Source organism: Budorcas taxicolor, chromosome 11, assembly GCF_023091745.1.
Source record: "Budorcas taxicolor isolate Tak-1 chromosome 11, Takin1.1, whole genome shotgun sequence".
NCBI lineage: Eukaryota > Metazoa > Chordata > Mammalia > Artiodactyla > Bovidae > Budorcas > Budorcas taxicolor.
Genome location: NC_068920.1, coordinates 39,500,060 through 39,520,343, shown reverse-complemented (window position 1 = coordinate 39,520,343; position 20,284 = coordinate 39,500,060). Strand labels below are relative to the sequence as shown.

At 44.9% G+C, this 20,284-nt stretch overlaps 1 protein-coding gene across 1 annotated transcript in view; it reads right to left on the bottom strand.

Moving 5' to 3' along the window:
• ADGRF5 (adhesion G protein-coupled receptor F5) overlaps positions 1 to 17,644 on the bottom strand; it is a 113,276-nt gene extending 95,632 nt beyond the window's left edge. The window contains exon 1 of the mRNA XM_052648734.1: positions 17,524 to 17,644. The gene's annotated coding sequence lies outside the window, so the exon portion shown is untranslated. The remainder of the gene's footprint in view (positions 1 to 17,523) is intronic.
• Positions 17,645 to 20,284: the final 2,640 nt, after the last annotated feature.

The window sequence follows — 20,284 nt, the reverse complement described above, 5'->3', positions numbered from 1 at the left end:
AATCAAAGCAGGTCAACCTATCACCCTCCACCCTTTAAATGTGTATCTCAACTTTCCAAGCGAAATGCACTCCTCCAGTTACCATCCTAGTTCCAAGGTGATCCTCCATTACCAACAACCAGACATGTTTTCTACATCATGTAGTTTGTGAGTCAACATGATTTATAATTAAATTTTGTGTGTTTGGGAAACCCAGGCACTTCTTTCCCTGCAAAACTAACTCCAATGCTTGTTTTTGAAACTTCTTACTAGAAAGACAATACTCAGGATGTCTTCAAAGCATCTTCCTCTCTTGCCCTGCTTTCTGCTGGCCTTAGACCCTACCACCTGTTGACTGGCGCTTGTATATTTTTGTAACTTCTGTTCTGTCAGGCATCTAGGTGGCCAGTGATAATGAGCCACTTTGGAGGCTGCCATCAAAAAGGGAAGTGGTGGGATGAGGCCATGGGAGGTGGGTTGCTCTCTGATGGAGTTCAGGACACTGTCCCCCCAAATATGACATCTTGGGATTTGGAGTGTGAGAGTGTGGGAAAATGGCAGAAGCAGGAAAGTCTCCCTGATCTTCCCTTGCCCTTCTACTCTGAAGCAGATCATAGGACCTTCATGTGAGAGGTGCCCTCTCTCTGCCCCAGGGATGCTGAGAAGAATCTGAGCAAAGAGGACTTGCTAAGCTTGCTAAGCTTTTGCCAGTTCCCTACACTTCCTCCCACTCTGTCCTTCCTTAGCCTTCCTCCACTCACCACTCTTCACCAGCCCTACCACAGAAGAAACACTCAGGTTTAACTGTCTCTTTAGGTCTTCATTTCTTCATAAAGGAGTCATCGTCATGGGGAACGTATTAAATAAATGTGTATGCTTTCCTCCTGCTCATGGGGAACGTATTAAATAAATGTGTATGCTTTCCTCCTGCTCACCTGCCTTTGTCAGTCCAAGTTTCAGACGGAGCCAGTGACTCTAACAGGTCGAGGGAAGCTTTCTCCTCTCCTTCACCTCAAAGCCAGTGGTGAGACCTTGGGGCCCACTGCTCTTCATACCATAAGAGGGAACCTCCTGGTGGGTACCGATCAGCACCTGGACTGGATGATCCTCATGGGGAGAATGCTTAATAAGCTCATGAGGTTCAATGATGGGGACTCTCAAGCCTTCTCACCAGAATTTCAGGGTGGAGTCCAGAATCATTAACAAATTCTCTAGGTGACTTTTGTGCAAATTACACTCTGAGAAGCGCCGTCCTAGAGACCACCTACCATGTTCCACCACAAAGGTCTTCACAAGGGCCCTTATCTTCCCGCCTGTGATTCACCTTTTTTTTTCAGACATCATCAAAGCAAAAGAGACTCACTGTTTCCTCCTTTAACTAGTGATTCTTTCCTAAGAGTAGGAATCATGAGTAAACAGGGTCAGCTATATGGGCAAGCTCAAGGCATCTGGATTGAACACAAGCAGGGATGAATTAAATTAAAAGATGCTTATTCTTGGAACAAAACTTGTGACCAACCTAGACAGCATATTAAAAAGCAGAGACATTACTTTGCCAACAAAGTCCATCCAATCAAAGCTATGGTTTTTCCGGTAGTCATGTATGGATGTGAGGGTTAGACTATAAAGCTGAGCACTGAAGAATTGATGCTTTTGAACCATGGTGTTGGAGAAGACTCTTGAGAGTCTCTTGAACAGCAAGGAGATCCCACCAGTCCATCCTAAAGGAAATCGGTCCTGAATATTCACTGGGAGGACTGATGCTGAAGCTGAAACTCCAATACTTTGGCCTCCTGATGTGAAGAATTAACTAATTTGAAAAGACCCTGATGCTGGGAAAGATTGAAGCCAGGAGGAGAAGGGGATGACAGAGAATGAGATGATTGGATGGCATCACCAGTGGACATGAGTTTGAGTAAAGTCCGGGAGTCGGTGATGGACAGGGAGGCCTGGTGTGCTGCAGTACATGGGGTCACAAAGAGTCGGACATGACTGAGCAACTGAACTGAACTGAACTGAGGGCTGAGCTGGGACTGGAACCCAGGTGGGTTCAAAAGTGCTGGGGGGGAACATCAGGAAATGTGAAGGCACCCCACTGCCTGTGAGCTCGCAGAGCCACAAAGTAACTAGGCAACCAAACTGGTGTGCCTGGAGGTTTCCACTAAAATCTGTATGTGCAAATTAAACAAATGGAGGGGAAAGAGCGAGTCAGTATAAGTTTATTGTTTCTCAGACTCAATGAAAGTAGTTTTCTGTTGATTTCCTTTTCATACAATCATAGTTCACTTCAGTTATTTTTAGTAGCTTCCCTTTGAACTCATTGTTTTAAAATTCATAAGTAACTTACATCAGAGGTTGAATATATTGTGAGGATAAGAAATGGGTGCTGTGCTTAGTAGCTCCGTCGTGTCTGACTCTTTGTGATCCCATGGACTGTAGCCTGCCATGCTCCTCTATCCATGGGGATTCTCCATGCAAGAATACTGGAGTGGGTTGCCATGCCCCCCTCCAGAGGATCTTCCTAACCCTGGGGTCAAACCCAGGTCTCATGCATTGCAGGTGGATTCTTTACCATCTGAGCCACCAAAGAAGCCCAAGAATACTGGAGTGGGTAGCCTGTCCCTTCTCCAGGGGGTCTTCTGGACCCAGGAATCAAACCAGGGTCTCCTGCATTGCAGGCAGATTCTTTACCAGCTGAGCTACAAGGGAAGCCCCCAAGGAATGGGGGAACTCCATTAATTCACTTTCCTAGTAAACAAAGGTCAAAAATTGGAAAATTGCAGTATTGGAAAACCTTAAAGCATACAGTTAGTCCATTTGTTCTTTATGAAATAGAGATAGTTAATGGAACTGAATCCTCTTTGGATGAATGAAGATTTCCAGATGCTTCCAGATACTGAGAAAAGTGTTTGCATTTCAATACTCCAGAGAGAGGAACGTAAGACACCAGATTGGTAATAAAACCCTCACCGCAACTTGCTTTTTTATGATTTGTAATTATTTCTGTTCCTGGGAGCCTCATTTTGATTCATTACTCACTGGTATTAAAGATTTTTAATTTGGCCACTAGCTATTTGGCCACGAATATTTTTCTTCAAATCTTTGGTGTGAGAAATTTAGTTTGTGGCCATGACATTTAAAAAAGGTAGTTTGAGTAGGATTTGGTTTTTAAAAGTAAAGTGTTACTCGCTAAGTCATGTCCGACTCTTTGTGACTCCATAGACCATAGCCCGCCAGGCTCTTCTGTCCATGGAATTCTCCAGACAAGAATACTGGAGTAGGTTGCCATTCCCTTCTCCGGGGGATCTTCCTGACCCAGGGATCAAACCTGAGTCTCCTGAGTCTTATTAGCAGGCAGATTGTTTACCATCTGAGTCACCAGGGAAGCCCTCACTTTTCTTGTTCTCATTGCCTTTGGGTTTCCCAGCCTCTTCCTGCCTTAGCTGGTTGACCACACACAAAGACACCCATCTCACATTTCTACATTCACAGCCCTTTCCATGGAGACTCAGATTCAAGCTGTTCTAAAAATGGAGAGAAACTTGCTCAAAAGTCGCACGTCTAAAGCCTCGGAGCGGGCATGCCCTCCACCTGAGTGTTTGCTCTGTGCAGCAAGTGACTTCCTGCTTTGCAAACAAACTTCCTGCTTGGCAAACAAACGTTTCAAATTTTGGATTTTTAAAATTCCGAAGAACCCTCCAAGTCACCATATTTTGACCACTTACAGAGCATAAACGAGGGCTTCTTAGGTGGCTCAGTAGTAAAGAATCTGCCTGCAATGCAGGAGACACAGGTTTGATCCCTGGAGAGGAAAGATCTCCTGAAGAAGGGAACAGCAACCCACTCCAGTATTCTTGCCTGGAGAATCCAATGGACAGAGGAGCCTGGTGGCCTACGGTCCATGGAGTCGCAGAGTCAGGCACAGCTGAGCACAGCACAGCAGCATAGGGCAAAATGACCCAGAATATCAGGAATATTTGGCTTTGATTTTCTTACACTATGGCAACATTTAAAAGTTAAAGAAGCATTAGAGCAAAGAAGACAAGAGATTTAAGTGATTCCTCCTCCCAGGAATTTTCAAATCAGCAGCTTAAGAATCACCTAAGTACTGTTGCCTAAGTTCCTGGCTTCACACCCCGAGATTCTCCTCTGTAAAGTGCTGAAGATTGGCAGCTTTAACACTCCCTAGGTACTTGCTTGAAATGCAAACGCTTTTTTGTGCAGAGTCCCAACCACTGGACTGCCAGGGAACTTCCTAAAAATGCAAATTTTTGATCCCACTCCAGACCTGCAGAATCTAAAACTCTGGGAGTAGACCCAGATATCGGTGCTTTAAAAATGTGCAGGGGGTGATTCTGAGGCACAAGAAAGCTTCATAATCACTGAGATATAAAATGATTCTTTTACCATAGTGCCTCTCAGTTTGCGAAAGTATTGGAGTCTGGTCTCCAGGTCCAGGCCAGTAGAATCAGCTGTGCCTAAATTTAGAGAAACGCTGGCAGAGAGACAGCTGCTGGGTTAGTTGACGGAAAGTCTCTCCTCTCTCTAAAGTGACATACAATTTGCTGTTGCTGTTTAGTTGCTTCAGTCGTGTTCGACTCTTTTGTGACCCCATGGACAGTAGCCTATCAGGTTCCTCTGTCCATGAGATCTCCCAGGTGAGAATACTGGAGTGTGTCGTCATTTCCTTCTCCAGGGATCTTCCCAACCCAGGATTGACCGGCATCTCCTGCATTGGCAGGCAGATTCTTTACCACTGAGCCACCTGGGAAGCTTGACATACAACTGTCTTCAGCTAAAACCCTGAATCATTAGGGCTTCTGCCTACCCTCCCAGCTTCACTTTTCTCCATCACTTTCTTCTCTTCTTACTCTCCCCTCTCTGACCCTCTTCTGTGCCCTGCCAGCAGCGTGTTCTCCAGCCTCTGCCTAGAACTGCCTTCTTCCCCTATTTTCACTGGTCTAATGCCCATTCTCTTTCAAGGCCCAAGTCAACGTCATTCCAGGAAAGAAGCTGCTTTAACTCCTAGTTGTGTGTACACCTCTGCCTCTCACTTGCCTCCATCAAGGCATTTCCTGAACTGCATTAAAAATCTGTGAGCTCTTTTTCTATCCTTTGATTTTCCTAGCCCCACACTCATGTCCAAGGAAGGGCCTTGTTTGTCTACTGCTATATCCTGGCACATAACACACTATAGTCTGGTGCTCATTTCCTGTTTGTTAATAATGACTCCCCAGGTTGCACATTATTAGGATTGCTATAAAATATTGAGGACATGGGCTGTGGCACCTGGCTACCTTGGTTTACGTCCTTGTTCTACCACTTACTGGCTAAGTAAGTTTGGATAAATTACTTAATCTCTTTTCCTGAGTGGTTGGTGTTGATGAAACTTTTGTTGTTATTTTTTTACTGAAATATAGTTGATTTATAAGGTTCTGTTAATTTCTGTTGTACAGCAAAGTGATTCAGTTATACATATATTTACATATATACATAGACATTCTTTTTAAAATATGCCTTTCTGTTATAGTTTATCATAGAATATTGAATACAGTCTTCTGTGCTATGCAGTGGGAGCTTGTTCATTTGTTGTTATTTTCAATTGCTCTCTCTTGCTGAGAATCCACTCTGTCACAGGGTCTGTGCTGAGTGCCTTTAAAAAAACTGTGTGCATGATGTTTAATTTTCACAATAAGCTAGGAGCCGGTTAGCTATTCCCGCTTGAGAAAGGGAAGCTTGGAAAGGTTAATCAAGTTGTCAAGTCTCATTTAAAAATGACATAGATTGGCGATCAAAGAAATGGAAGAATCTGGGGTAGATCCAAATCCTAAATCCAGCTCTTGCTTCTATAATATATCATGCTGAGACAAGCTGACAAGACATAAACACACAAATTGTTAAAAATGACAGTGTGAAGGATGCTACAGAACGGTACAGGATTCTCTTCCAAACCTGGAGCCCACGAAAGGACCACACATTCATCAGGAAGCATACTGCATCAAAGATGAGCCCCGATGGCAAAACCATTAAGCTCCCCAGTGGGGTGCACAGAAGGTCGGGGTGCCCAGTGTGCACATGCATGTGTGCTCTCAGACGTGTCTGACTCTTTCCGACCCCGTGAACTGTAGCCTTTCAGACTTCTCTGTCCCTGGGATTTTCCAGGCAAGAATACTAGGATGGGTTGCCATGCCCTCCTCCAGGCGACCTTCCTGACCCAAGGATGCAACCAGCATCTCTTGCATCTCCTGAAGTGGCAGGCAGATTCTTTACCATTGCACGACCTGCCCAGTGTAAACACTTTTCTAAACACAGGTTGCCAGGTGTTTCCTATATATTGTTATTGTTGCATAATAAAATGTCCATCAGACTTCAGAGGAACCATCTAAAGTGCTGGTTAGAAAAATGTGGATTCCCCAGCTCAACTCTACTTCCTGCTTCCTGCTCCACATTCCTCCTTGATTTCATAGATCTAGGTAGAGCCTGGCAATCTGCATATTGACCAGTGCTCCAGCCATCTCTCAACCATACTTGGACAAACCATGCTACCTATGGCTCATATTTTACCTGCCATTTCCTGCTCTTTTGTACTAATATTTTACATGCATTATTACAAAAACCTAATGTAGAGATTTAAAGGAATGACATTTTTCAACATAAATAGCAGTTCCTATGTTTCCTCTTCATAGCCCCAGAGAGGAGGTAGAATACTATCACCACCCAGAGTTGGATGAGCCTCTGGCCCCACCTTCTGAGACCCACCCGTGCATTTGAGCTCCTGGGAGACAGGACCTTGAGTAGATTTGGTACTGACTCAATGATAAGGCTGATTCTCCTGGGCTGCCCCTGGTTCTCCTTCAAACAATTCAGCAAATCCATCTCCGTGGCTTCAAAAGACCTGCAGGTGCAGCTGGGGAAATTTTACGTAATGCCAGCTGCATAGTGAAGTGGCAAAACCTTGGCAAAATATTAGCCCTGCTCCACCATGGCAACCCCACTTCAGGTGCATGAAAATTCAGCGTCATTCATGACACATTCAGACATTCTCTCTGAGGGTAATTTAATCTGACATGAAATCCAAATTGTAATTCCTTTCTGCTTTTAAACAGAGGCTGAACACTCAAATAGGAGGTGCTCAGGATTCTAATTTCCATCTTGAAGAAAAGTGAAATATTGTTAGTAGTCTAAATGTGAGTTGTTTAACTTTAAAAATTACATTCAAATATAATTTTTGCACTTTTAAATTTTAAATATATATCTAAATAAAAATTTACTAATACCATTTATCCCCAAAGAGTAAAGCCATTTACATTTACTGTTATTTAACTTAGGGACAAGTTCACTAAAGTGTCTGTTAAATGACCCTTTGACATTCTCCACTGTTTATAATTTAGTGAAAAACCCAATGTGCCAGGAGCTGTGCTGGGGATGAGGAATACAAAGATGAATGAGGAAGCATCTCTATGTTCTAGGAAATAAGTGTATGGGAACAATTACTGAGAATACAAATATGAGAGGCACTATAAGGAAGGGTTGCGAGGATGCCTGGAGGACAAGTCAGCTCATGGATGGAGAGACGTAAAAAGGAAGTAATCTGGTGGCATTTCAGGCAGACTTGGATGATCAATGAGGGCTTCCCAGGTGGCGCTAGTGGTACAGAATCTGCCTGCCAAGGCAGGAAATGCAAGGGACGCAGCTTCGATTCCTGGGTCGGGAAGACCACCTGGAGTAGGAAACGGGAACCCACTCCAGTATTCTTGCCTACAGAATTCCATGGACTGAGAAGCCTGGCGGGCTACAGCCCATGGGGTCACAAAGAGTCGAACATGGACTGAGTGCCTGAGCCCTTGGATGATCAATAGTTTACTTAACAGAGAAGGGAGAAAAGAGAACTCTGGACAGAGAGGTGAATTTCAGCAGGGGGGTGATGGAGATGGAGAAGGGAAGGTGGTCCAGATCGTGGCCATTGGGAAGTGGCAGGAACAGTAGGTGAGAGGAACCTGCAAAGAAAACTGAGTAGTTAGAAACTCGGAGACTCTGGAACCCCAGAAGGCAGGAGGAGAGCACGGAGGGTGTAGTCCACAAGGTCACATGCTGTAGACAAGGCAGTGAGGTGGGCTTGGAGGCACGAAGGTCTCAGAGAGTCTTAGAAGTCATGGAGATGAGGAGACAGAACAGAGTTGTTTGCTGGTTGAGTAGTTAATTATGACACAGGACGTGAAGGTCAACAGTTCTTTCTTGCATTTCATGGTGAGGAGGAAGGGAAGATGAAGAGTAGCTGCGTGGTCAGTAAAGGTTCTGCCACGAGATGGTCCTACCCAGGTTTGAATGACAGTGGGAGGAGCCAATCAGAGGAGAGTGTAGTGAGGCAGTGATGCCATTGGGAGGGTGAGTGTGTGTGTGTGTTCTCAGTCATGTCTGACTCTTTGTGACCCCATGGACTATAGCTCACCAGGCTCCTCTGGCCATGGGATTCTTCAGGCAAGAATACTAGAGTGGGTTGCCATTTCCTTCTCCAGGGGATCGTCTCGATCCAGGGATCAAACCCTTATCTCCTGTGTTTCCTGCCTTCGCGGGCAGATTCTTTACCACTGTGCCATCTGAAAAGCCTATTGGGAGATAAGATGGGGTTAAAGCCAAGCTCTGGATGCAGCAAAGGCCTGTCTCTTCCTTGGAGGCAGGAAAAGAATGAGAAGAGATGGATGTGGAAGAAGGAACTTTTGTGAAGCTGGGGTTGAGAGGCAATTTCCTCTGAGATGGCAGAGCTGTCTCCTGAGAGTGAATTGTGTGTCCCCCTGTGTGTGTATGTGTGTCTGTACGTGTGTACTTTGCTGTGTTGGTGCTTGGAGAGCTGAGGACACTGGAGTCACCAGAAAAATGTGTCTGGGTATCATAATAGCATCTCTGGCTACACAAGGGCTTGGGTTCCTCTTCTGATCTTCCTGGACTTGGATCACACAGTTCCCTGACTGCTTTGTACTCTCACTACAAGGCATGCGTGTATGTGTCACAGACAGGTATAAATATATCCGACGGGCTTGAACTTTCTCACAGGCAGAACTTCTGCTTTCCCTTGGTCCCTAGTGGAGTTCAGGCAGGTGGCCTATGCTCCAAAAAGAACTTGGCTCATGAAAGATCTTTCCACTCATTTTACCGACTCCAAAGGGGAATAACAGCCATTATCCTAGGAGGGGCCTGCTCTGGGGACATGGAGCTAAAATTGGGTGAGCATTTTTACTATGAAAGTATGTTTTGGTAAATAAAGTAGAAATTTTGTCTGGTCTGAACGACTGGGTGTATGTAGTAATACTGAAAGAGAATTTTAAAAAAGAAGCAAGTTTTATTATGGTTGGAGGGGGGAGGTTGGGAGAAGAGGTAATTAGGGAGTTTGGGATGGACAAGTACACAGTGCTATATTTAAAATGGATAACCAACAAGGACTTACTGTGCAGCGCAGGAAACTCTCCTCAGTGTTGTGTGGCAGCCTGGATGGGCAGGGGGTTTGTGGGAGAATAGATACACATATATGATGGCTGAGTCCCTTTGCTGTCCCCCTGACACTATCACAACACTGTTAATCAGCTATACTCCAATAAAAAAGAAAAAGTTTTTAAAAAAGAAGTAAGTTTTATGCTTTATTGTCTATCTCCTCTCGACTAAGACACACACACACACGTATATACAATACATATGCATACACACATATACATACATATATACAAACACACACACATATACAAACATATACATGTATATACACAAACATATACATATACACGTACATACACATATACACACATATACACATTCACACACACATATATACAAACATATATACACACATATATACACATAAATACATATACATATATACACACACATATATACAAGCCTGTCTGCATATGCACCTGTGGGTGTCCCCACACAACCCAAGTCTGCAATTTTTCTACTTCTTCAAAAGCTGACAAATGGATTTGTCTGTGATGGGGCAGGCGGACAGAAGAAAGGGTTAAGTAAGGCTCTCGAGCAATGCTTCCACTTGTCCTTTGAGGAGTAACAAAGAGAGGAAGCACAGCCTTGGTGGAAGGAAATTCCCAGGCCCTACTTCGGACATTCGCGACCTGCCCTGTGAACCCCTGAGGAGTGTCTGATAATAAACACTTGCAAACAAAACAATCCATAAAGGCATTTTTTACTAACATTTGCACATTTTTCACCGAAGGACTAGAACACCTTTTCCTGCATCTGTGGGCCCAGAGGTGGCCTGGTGGTCCACCTGCCTGAAAAGCCCAGCCATCTCATCCGGGCTCAGGGCTGGCGTTTCTCTGTGCAGGTCCCCCGGGGTTTCTGATCATGCCGGACCCCATCCTCACAGGCGGCTGCTGGGATGCAGACAGTAGACCCCACAGGGCAGGTATGGACCCCTGCTTGCAAATCTGAGACCCACTCTTCCTCTTCCCTGGTAATCCCCGACACAGCCCTGAGCTTGGCAGCCTTAACCTTCCCCGGGGTGGAGAGTGACTGACCAAGGCCTGAAAACTCTCCAAACATAGTGTGTCCATTTAGTAACAAATGAGGACTCTTCTTCTGCAAGGGCAAAAAGCCAAACCAAAACAAAACAAAAGCAAAACACACAGACCCTCCAAACAACAAAAACCCCTGGAGACTTGATGGCAAATATTCTTACAAGAGGGCTACCCAGGTGGCTCAGTGGTAAAGAATCTGCTTGCCAATGCAGGAGATGTGTATTCCATCGCTGGGTAGGGAAGATCCCCTGGAGGAGCAAATGGGAACCCGCCTCAGTATTCTTTGCCTGGAGAACTCCATGCACAGAGGAGCCTGGTGGGCTACAGTCCATGGGGTGGCAAAAGAGTTGGACATGACTTAGCAACTAAACACAACAAATTGTATGTCACTTTAGAGAGAAGACTTTCCACCGACTAACCCAGCACTAACCGAGATTCTTACAATAGTTTCTTAGAGTCAACTTAAAGTATATTAGGGCCAAAATACAAAACTTTAAGTGGAAGTCTAGTTTGGGTCGGTTTATTTGTAATGCTGCATGTTATTTCTCCTCAAACTTATAGGATGTGAGATTTGTTGCATCCATTTTGCAGATAAATCAAGAATCAGAAACTAATCTAGGATAATATGAAAGATCTAGGTGGTTCAGGTGTCAGATTTCTTTTCGTGTGTGTGTGTGTGTGTGTGTGTGTGTGTGTGTGTGTGTTGGGGCTGTGTGTATAGGCATCTATGATTTAAAAAAAATATATATATATATATAATATGCTTTAAAACCACTTTATTAATTGTAATCTAACCCAGAGTTAGCCCCATTTCTGGGCTAGACCAGAGTCCACTTCACGACAAGGGTGAGGATTGAGGAGATCCACAGCCAAAAATAGAAAGCTGAACCTTTGTTTCTGAAACGCCATCAGTGGTCTCTGAGATATTTTTAGATGAAATAAGCATACACATCTACTCATTTGAATGTGCCCAGAGCTGCCGGGGCGACCTGCACAGTGACCCCGGCCCTGAGGACCATGTAAACTTAAGGAATGACAGGTTCCAGATTTCACGGTGGGCGGGGTCACCCGGAGCCCTGCACTCAGGCCCCGCACGGCCCTTTGTACTGTAACAATGCGCGGAAGCGCAGGCTTGTTAGAGGAAATTCCCAGGGCCTTAGTTTGGACGTTAGACAGTTGCTTTGCTATGCTGTGCTGCTTGCTGATGTTCATCTAAAAATAAACATGCTGCTGTGCATGGATTTCTCTGATTTTTGTCCTGCATAGTTGATTATATTTCAAAAGGACTTTTTAAAATTGTTTTCAAGAAACCTAGGTAAACCTGGAAAATAAAATATACTGTAGTTTTGTTTTGATTTGACAAAACACATCATCCGCTGATGTCCTCTTCTGTTGAAAGAACATCAGTTTCTTTTCCCTGAGATTTCAAAACAAAGACTGCGAAAACGAAAAGCATGCCAAGATGCTGCCCAAGTGACTGCGGAAAGATGTGAGGGATAAAAATGACAAGATCAGAACGTTCTTCTGAGTCCTAGAAGGATGAAGTATGAGCAAAACATCCTAGGGAGCAGTGGATGCTGAGTACAGGTCCCTCTCTGCCCAAGCTAAATTCTCCTTTTCATAAAAGTCTCCAGGTCCTTAGCTGGCAGAAAGTTGTTATTATGTGGCTCACTTAGCAGAAAAGGAAAGGTGGGTGGAAAATAATGGTTGGTGAACTTAGAGCAGGCAGCCAGCTACAGCCAGTTCTCCTCTTCCCCCCCAAAGGGAAATACTTCACTTACAATCCCTGCAGTTTAGAAGATGGCATTACTTTACTTTGCACTTCTTAAAATTAGATTTCTGGCATAGAGAATGGACTTGTGGACCCAGCAGGGGGAAAGAGAGGGTGGGATGAATTGAGAGAATAGCTCTCCCATGTGTAAAATAGATAGCTAGTGGGAAGTTGCTATGTAGTGCATACAGCTCAGCCAGTGCTCCAGGATGACTTAGAGGGGTGGGAGGGAGGCTCAAACGGGAGGGGATACAGTAATAGCCATACTTCCAGTGGATTCACCTTGTTGTATGGCAGAAACCAACACAATGTTGTAAAGCAACTATCCTCCAATTAAAAATAAAAATTAAAAAAAGAATTAGATTTCTGGATGACAAAGAATACATAGTTATATTGCTGTGCTTTTGTTTTATAGATAGAACAGAAATCAAGGACAAAGATTTGAGTCTTGCTATTACTTGCCTGACCCCAGTGCAGTTGAAAATATCCTAAAATGTGGCAATTTCCATCAAATAGAAACCTGTTTGTAACACAAGGAGTAACCCACAATCTAGTTGAAGAGTAACCCTAGAAGAGTGGTTTGAAGTGAACTTTTCCCATCTCATTGTTCTCCTTTCTTTTTTTCTTTTTCCTGGAAGTCGAACCTTTTGATTGTTGCTGCAAAGAACCTATTTAAAAAGCATCACAGACGATGGGTAGGGCTAGCTAGTCAAAAGGCAGCCTCAGGCACTCTGTAGCCTGATAATTTTTTTTTTGGTATACCTTTATTTGGTGGCTTGGACTTGAACCCTGATATCACAAGGCTCTTAGTAGATCTGAGCGGGAAAGACCTTGAGGTCATCACCCACACTCCACCCAGTGCAGGCATCCCTTTGGGAACATCCCAGCCATGCTTCCAGGGTCCTGGAATACTGCCCAGAACAGGGCGTTCACCCTGCCACAAGGCAGCTTACCCAGCTTAGACAATTCTGATGGTGGGTAAATCGTTCTGTACATTGAGCTAAGACTTTTTACCTTATAATTTCCACTCATGTTGACCACTTTTCCCACACACAACCACCTTTAAATATTTGAAGGCAGCATTCATGGGCCTCGGCGCTTCCCCAGTGACTCAGATGGTAAAGAATCTGCCTGCAATGCAGGAGACCTGGGTTCGATCCCTGGGTTAAGAAAATCCCTTGGAGAAGGGAATGGCAACCCACTCCAGTGTTCTTGCCTGGAGAATTCCATGGACAGAGGAGCCTGGTGGGCTACAGTCAGTGAGGTCGCAAAAAGATGGACACAACTAAGTGGCTAACACTTTAACTTTCGTGGACTACAAGAGTTACTTCTTACTCCAAATATCCCCTGGTTCCTTCAACTATTCTGCACATGACTTTTTTTTTTTTTAATCATTTTCACCATCTTGGTTAGCTTCCTCTTTTGAGATCTGATCTATTTTTTGAGGCAACATATTCGGTACTTTATAAATGACTAATCTTTACTACCGTGCTTGGTAAATATTATCTGCATTTTCAGAAAGAAATCTAAGACTCAATATATAACCACTTATTAAAGGAAGTGGCAGATGGAGGACTCAGAAGTGGGTCTGCCTCTTTCTAAGCCCACTCTATGCCTTTGATGAAAAAAAAAAAATTGTTCATCCGGTACAGGCAAGCTTGATCTCAGACACATCCCGAGACCCACAACAGACCCATGACACCTCACGCAGGCGAACCTCTTTTTTCTGTTGCTACAAGGTGTAATGTTAACTTGAGAGGCTAGGAAATGACCGGCAGAAAGTACTTTGCCTGCTAGGTGGCAAGGTGGTTGTGCAGGAAATGTTGAGGCAAAGAGATGCTCAAGGAATAGGAATCAAGAAGGAACTCAGGATGTCTGGAAGGCATTTCATTTGGAGGCTTCACACAATGATGGAGCAGGAAGCGAAGGCTCAGACAGGGGAAGGGTGGTCCCTTGCAAAAGCCTAAAGAGTCTGCTGCAGCCTAAGCCTAGTGGTTGTGTCTGGAGAACAAATAGAAAGTATTTGTTTCCTCCCAGCTGTGTATGCACTCCACGCAGGTACAAAGCTTGGGGACAAAGGAAACCAAGGCTGGCTCCCAACCTCTGATTCTGGGTGAAATGAACACAAACTAGAAAAAACCCAACGCAATCAGGACGGAAGTCCTCGCAGCCGTGCCGCACACAGCTGGGGTCCGGGATGTCTTCTTTGTTCCGTGTCTCATAGGTTGCTGGATTTTTCACGCACTACTTGGTGGAGCTACTTCCTTCCCTTCTCCTGGCTGCTTTCCAAAAGCAGAGATTGCCTGAGGATGACACTACCTCCCTCCTCAGCTGCCCTACTTCAAACCAGCTCTCCACCCAGCAGCGAATGCCAAGCGGACTCCTCAAAGCTGCAGGGCGCTGCTCCCTGGAAGCCACTGCCTCGTTGTGTTCCGTGGAAGGTGACAAGGACAATGTAATGGCTAAGCCCTGGGCATATGAAATGACTCCCTGAAGATCTCCTCTTTGCCAGTCTGACCCAGGGAACAACCGAGCCCTGCTTTTCAAGTCCTCTGGTGACATGACAGACCTGAGTGCATAAGGTCCCTGGATAGTATCTTCTCTGTTTGCTCATGAAGACAGGGGCTTTTTTTCTTTATCGCTCTCTGTCTTGTTCACCAGTTGAGAAAATACAGGTCCACAAGATGAATGTGGCCCCACCCAAGGTCACTTGGCAAGGGAGTTGCACGTAATGGACTAAATCAGATGCTGAAACACAGCCCAACTTTCTTTCTACTAAATCACTCTGCCTTCGAACTCCTGCTGTCTTTACTTGGATGTGCCAGCTTTGGTTAGAGATGAGGCTTCCAGTTTCCTTTCAGGCTTTTTGAGAAGCAGCAAGATCAAGGAAAATAAAAAAACACACCCTCTCTGTGGGCAACTACATGGAGGCAGGACTCACATCTCTGTCTTCGGGCATCATATTCCTTGAGAGTAACACTGGAACTGGTGTGGGAAAGGTGTTCGATACATATTTGCTGAAAAATGAGTAAGTCTCCGTCTTGGAGAGTCGGAGAATGGAGTGGTGGAGAATGGGGGCATTGATAGAGAAACACCTCCCAGGAGAAGCTATTCATGGTGAAATTTAAAAAAAAAAAGATTCAAAAAGGTATAGCACATGGGAGGTACTCAAAATATGTGGTGAAGAAAAGAATCCAGAAAATTTCATAAAGGAGAGTGTGGGAAAATGTTATAGAGATTGGCAATCTCCTTGGAAAACTCCAAACTCAAGATCTCAGTCTGAAGATATGGGGTTCTTGGGACAATGTATCCATTCATGGGTCCATCCATCCATTCATTCATGAATTCAAAAACACTGAGTACAAGCTATGTATCTGGCATTGGTTCAAGGATTATGCATTCAGAAATCAATGACCAGTAACTCCTCAAGGATGAAAATAAACCTAGCAACCATCATTTAATGTACTAAGGGCTATGGCAGAAGCATTTTGCTAAGTGCCATAAAATCACAGACTTGAGGTGCACTTAGTATAAGGTGGACTGGATGAGGCGGGTGGAGAATCAGCCTGCAATGAGCAGTTGGGTGGAAAAGATGAATGAAGTTATTGGGGACAGAGAGAACTGCACACCTAGACACTGGCAGGCAGCAGAGCTCTCACGTATTTATAAGGTACTGGATACAGCTGGAAAGTCAGGAGTGAGAGGTGAGGCTGGCAGAATGATAATGATCAGAGTTTAAGCTGGGGCTTCACAAACTTTAGTGCATGTGAACTACACAGGGACCTGGTTAAAATGCAGATTCTGTCAATCTGGGAGGGGATGGAAAACTAGCATCTCTAACAAGCTGCCCTTGCAGCTTGTCCTGAGGCAGCCAGTCCCTGGACAACCTTATAGGAAGCAAGGCTAAAAGCAGTGGGGTGCAATGGAAGTATTTCACTGAAAAGTGACATTATCAGAATTGCATTTTCCCAAGAACCCTATAGCAGAGTATGGAGAACAGAATGGAAGGAGACTGTGGCTGGGGTGAAATGCAAAAGTGGCAAGAAATTTTCAGCATCTGAAAGAAATAAAGTTCAGGAAAGAAAAGAGCTGTAAAGGAAAGAACTGTCAACGTTCAAATAAACAGGTGTAAGTTGACTGATATTTTATGGACTTACTATAAAATATTTCTCCTAGAGAAAGAGTTGCTTATGAGGACAAAAATGAAACAATAAAAACATAAGAGGCAAAAAAAAAAAAAATCATAGAAACATGCTGTGTGTAGTGTTATTTGAATAAACCTTGACCAACCGCCCCCCACCTCAACCCCCGCTTTGGGTCTCAGTGGACACATCATCTCAAGCCCCAGTAAGGACTGAAAAAGCAACCAGCTAAAGGGAGCAAGGCTTCCCAGGTGGCTCACTGGTAAAGAATCTGCGTGCCAATGCAAGAGACAGGAGTTCAATCCCTGGGTCGGGAAGATCCTCTAGAGAGGGAAATGGCAACCCACTCCAGTATTCTTTCCTGGGAAATCCCATGGACAGAGGAGCCTGGCAGGCTACCCTCCATGGGGTGGCAAAGAGTTGGACATGACTTAGTGACTAAACAACAACAAGGGAAACAGGATCCTGTAGACGATAATCACAAGAGAGCAAATAAAATTAGCTTTCTCAGCCATCACTTGAGAGGCACTTGCATCTAGCTTCAGGAAGCTTCAGGAAGAACAATTGATTCACAGCAAGTTCTGGAAAACAACACGGCAGTCCACCAGATCCTGAACACAGTGCTTGTTTATTTCTTATAACTCAGTAGCACCCCAAATTAGAAACATCTATTTATATTTGTGTCAGAAAATCCCCTAGGACATCTTTAACTGAAAGGAACAAAACTCAGAAAGGACTAAAAAAAGAAAAATCTAAGGAGGGGCTTATATTGCTGTAAAGGAAAGGCAGGTGGTAAACTTTTTAACTTTATATTGAAGCCTCCAAATGCAACTTCTCATGAGATTTGTCTCCAAAGGGAAGAAGACTCAGCTCTGTGTTCTAGGTACTCTGCGGGGCAGCATTCTTTATCCAAAGATGCACAAATTCAAAATCCCCAAAGGTCTTCTCCCCTCTCACTCTTTTCTTTCCACATTCCTATAAATGAATAAGCCTCAACCAGATACACAGGTTGAAAACACACAGCCTACGAGAAAAGCCATGTGGACACGCAATTCAGAACAGCCTGGTTCACAGTCAACAAGACAAAAAAATCCTTACAGGAACCCACCTTTCTCTTCTGTGCTTTGCAGGCTTCTGAAATTTAATCCTGTATTGGAAAGCCCCCAAAGAACCACTTTGGGAAGGTGGCACTGAAGCGCCTCTGGTTCAATATCAGCCGTGGGAGGGTGGGGTTTTCCCGAGACCAGACTCCAGCTCCTCGGACTCACAGGGACCTCAGGGAGCAGAGGTGAACTGCCGTCTAGTCTCTGTTGCAGGAAGAAGCCGACAGACTCAGTGTGGCTGGAGGTGGGGGCGGAGGCTGGGGGAAGGGAAGTTATACAGGAGCCTGTGTTAAATCTCTTCACGATTTCCTGTATTAGGTGCTGGTTGCTTCTCTCCAGGCTCCCTGGAGGAAATAAGACATTTAAACGTGTCCTTTGGCCACTGGCAAGAAGAGAATAAACATGCTAAGAATCGTGGAAATGAAAATTTGCAGGACTGGTGGGCCAGCTAGCTTAACCTTGCACCAAGTGCTTTCTTCCTGAAGTTTCTCCAAGTGTTTAACTCTGCAAAAGTCAAGAACGTCCTCATCCTCTTGTAGAGAGCTGAAGAATTTTCTGGCCGCATTCCATTTCTGGCCGTGATGTGGAGCCATTGGTCAGAGGCAGACGGGAACGGGCCTGGGAAGGGTTGGCTTGCCAGTGAGGGACAGACCCCCCTTTAGCTCTGACCCTGGAAACGCTGATGACAGTCTGTGTCTAATTCTGGAACACTTCCTCAAACTCTCTGGCCATGTTCCCCTAGGGTTTAAAGAGTTCTCTGAGGGCTAATAACTATAGATTGCTAGCAACAGGACTCCTCTCTACATAGCTGGTAGGGTTCAGTGCAAAATGAAAATGTGAGGCCCTTCAAAAATTAGAGATTTTGAAATGGGGAAACTTCCCTAGTGGTCCAGTGGGTAAAACTCTGCTTTCACTGCAGGGTGTATGGATTCAATCTGGTAGGGAAACTAAGATATTATGTGGCAGGTCCGAAATAATAAAAAATTGAGAAAAAAAAGAATTTTGAGAAGGTAACAGCAGATCTTTAAACCAAGTGGGAGACCCTTCCGAGGAGGGGAGTCGTTTGTGGCTTGTGTAGCTAGTATCTCCATGAGGCCCATCTACCTTAGAGTCACCAACCACAAGTTCATGTGCTTGAAACACACTAAGGCCAACCAAACTGAAACATCAGTCTTCAGAGCAGAGAAAGGTTTAATTTCAGGGCCATGGCGGGGAACAAGGGGCACAACCCCCCCCAAATCCTACATTCCACAAAAGGTTTCAGCAAAGCATTTCTAAAGGCCGGATGAGGAGTGAGGTTGAAGAATGTGTGATAACTGGAGAACAGTTCTCTGATTGTCTGGTGATGAGGTAGCAGGACAGGGTCACAGGGGTTAACATTAAGCTTAGGTGCCGGAAGGTCCCAGGGCTAGTGCTCATGATCAAAATGTAGTTAATTTCCTCTGTTTGGTGGTGGTTTTTAACATCTGAAAAACTCAGGAAATATGCATGAAATACAATTATCTGGGCACTCTGGAGAGGAACTAAAGCAGAGGATGTAGGGGAGGGGTTCTCCTCAGAAAGATCCCGTAGTGTCCAGCTGGAAGGTTGGAACCGTGGGCATGCTGGGTCTAATAAGTTCTGTCATCAAGAGGCTGGACTCTGGCTATTTCGTTCTGAGGAGGACAGCCAGACTTTGAAGGACAGGGCACTCAGAAGCTGGTGCAAAGCGGCAGAGGCTGGGTTGTGGGTGTGAGCAGGCACAGACCACAGACACATCCCTGAGCTAAAATCCCCAGTGGTTTCCTGGACATTCTTTGGTCCACCGCTTTGCCCTCATCCATTCTTTTCCCTGAAGTCAGTGCGTGCATGTTAAGTTGCTTCAGGGGAAGCCCTCCTGAAGTCAGAGCAACCTCTCAGTTGCTGTCTTCGTGAAATGATCTGAAGCTTAAAATCTTTCAGCAGCCTAACGAGAAAGCCCAGATGTTTGAACAGGGCTCACAATGCCTTCAGGACCAGCACTGGCTGTCCTCTCCCACCTGACTCGGAGCACTAATCCTCTTCTCTCTCCTCACACTCTTCTCCTTCCCTCCCTCTCCACCCCTCTCCTCTCCTAGAAATCTTCTTATGAAGGATGCCCTCTACACACCCCTAAACCTTCGAATCTCAAGTCCTCTAGAAAGTCCTTTACGGATTGCTGGACCCCTTCGGTGTTCATCCTTAGGTGACCATGCTTCTCTCTCTCCGAACACTCACAGCTTAAGGCACTGAAGGTCTGTCACTTGTCCCATCTCCCTCTTGTAATCTTGATAAAATCATGAAGGTGTCTGTTTCAGCATCTATCCTAAGCCTAGGACTTGGAAAGGCATGATTTGTGTAAGATGAGATTTAGCAGGAGGAGCATTATTCATTACAGAGCTCCACTTTTTGAAAAGGGGAAAACATATGACTCAGAGGAAAACATAAGATTGTTGTTATGGTTTTACCGTTTAAATTCGGGCAGACAGAGTGGAGTGGTTTCACGGGCAATATGGCAGGGCTATTGCTGAACAGTTACTGAAACGCCACAGTTTGCCATGGGCTGTCCATCCCCATTCCCACAGGGACTGTGTTAGGAGTAGGAAATGATCCCTATTCAGAAAATGAAGCTTTGGACATGCCAAGAGGAGGGGGACTGAAGTTAGTAAGAAAGGGTGAAGGAAAATGGGAAGAGGTTGGAGGTGATGCCAAATGGGAGAGGAAAGGGAAGGAAAGAGGGAAGAAGCAGGCGGATGGTGGAAGGAAGGG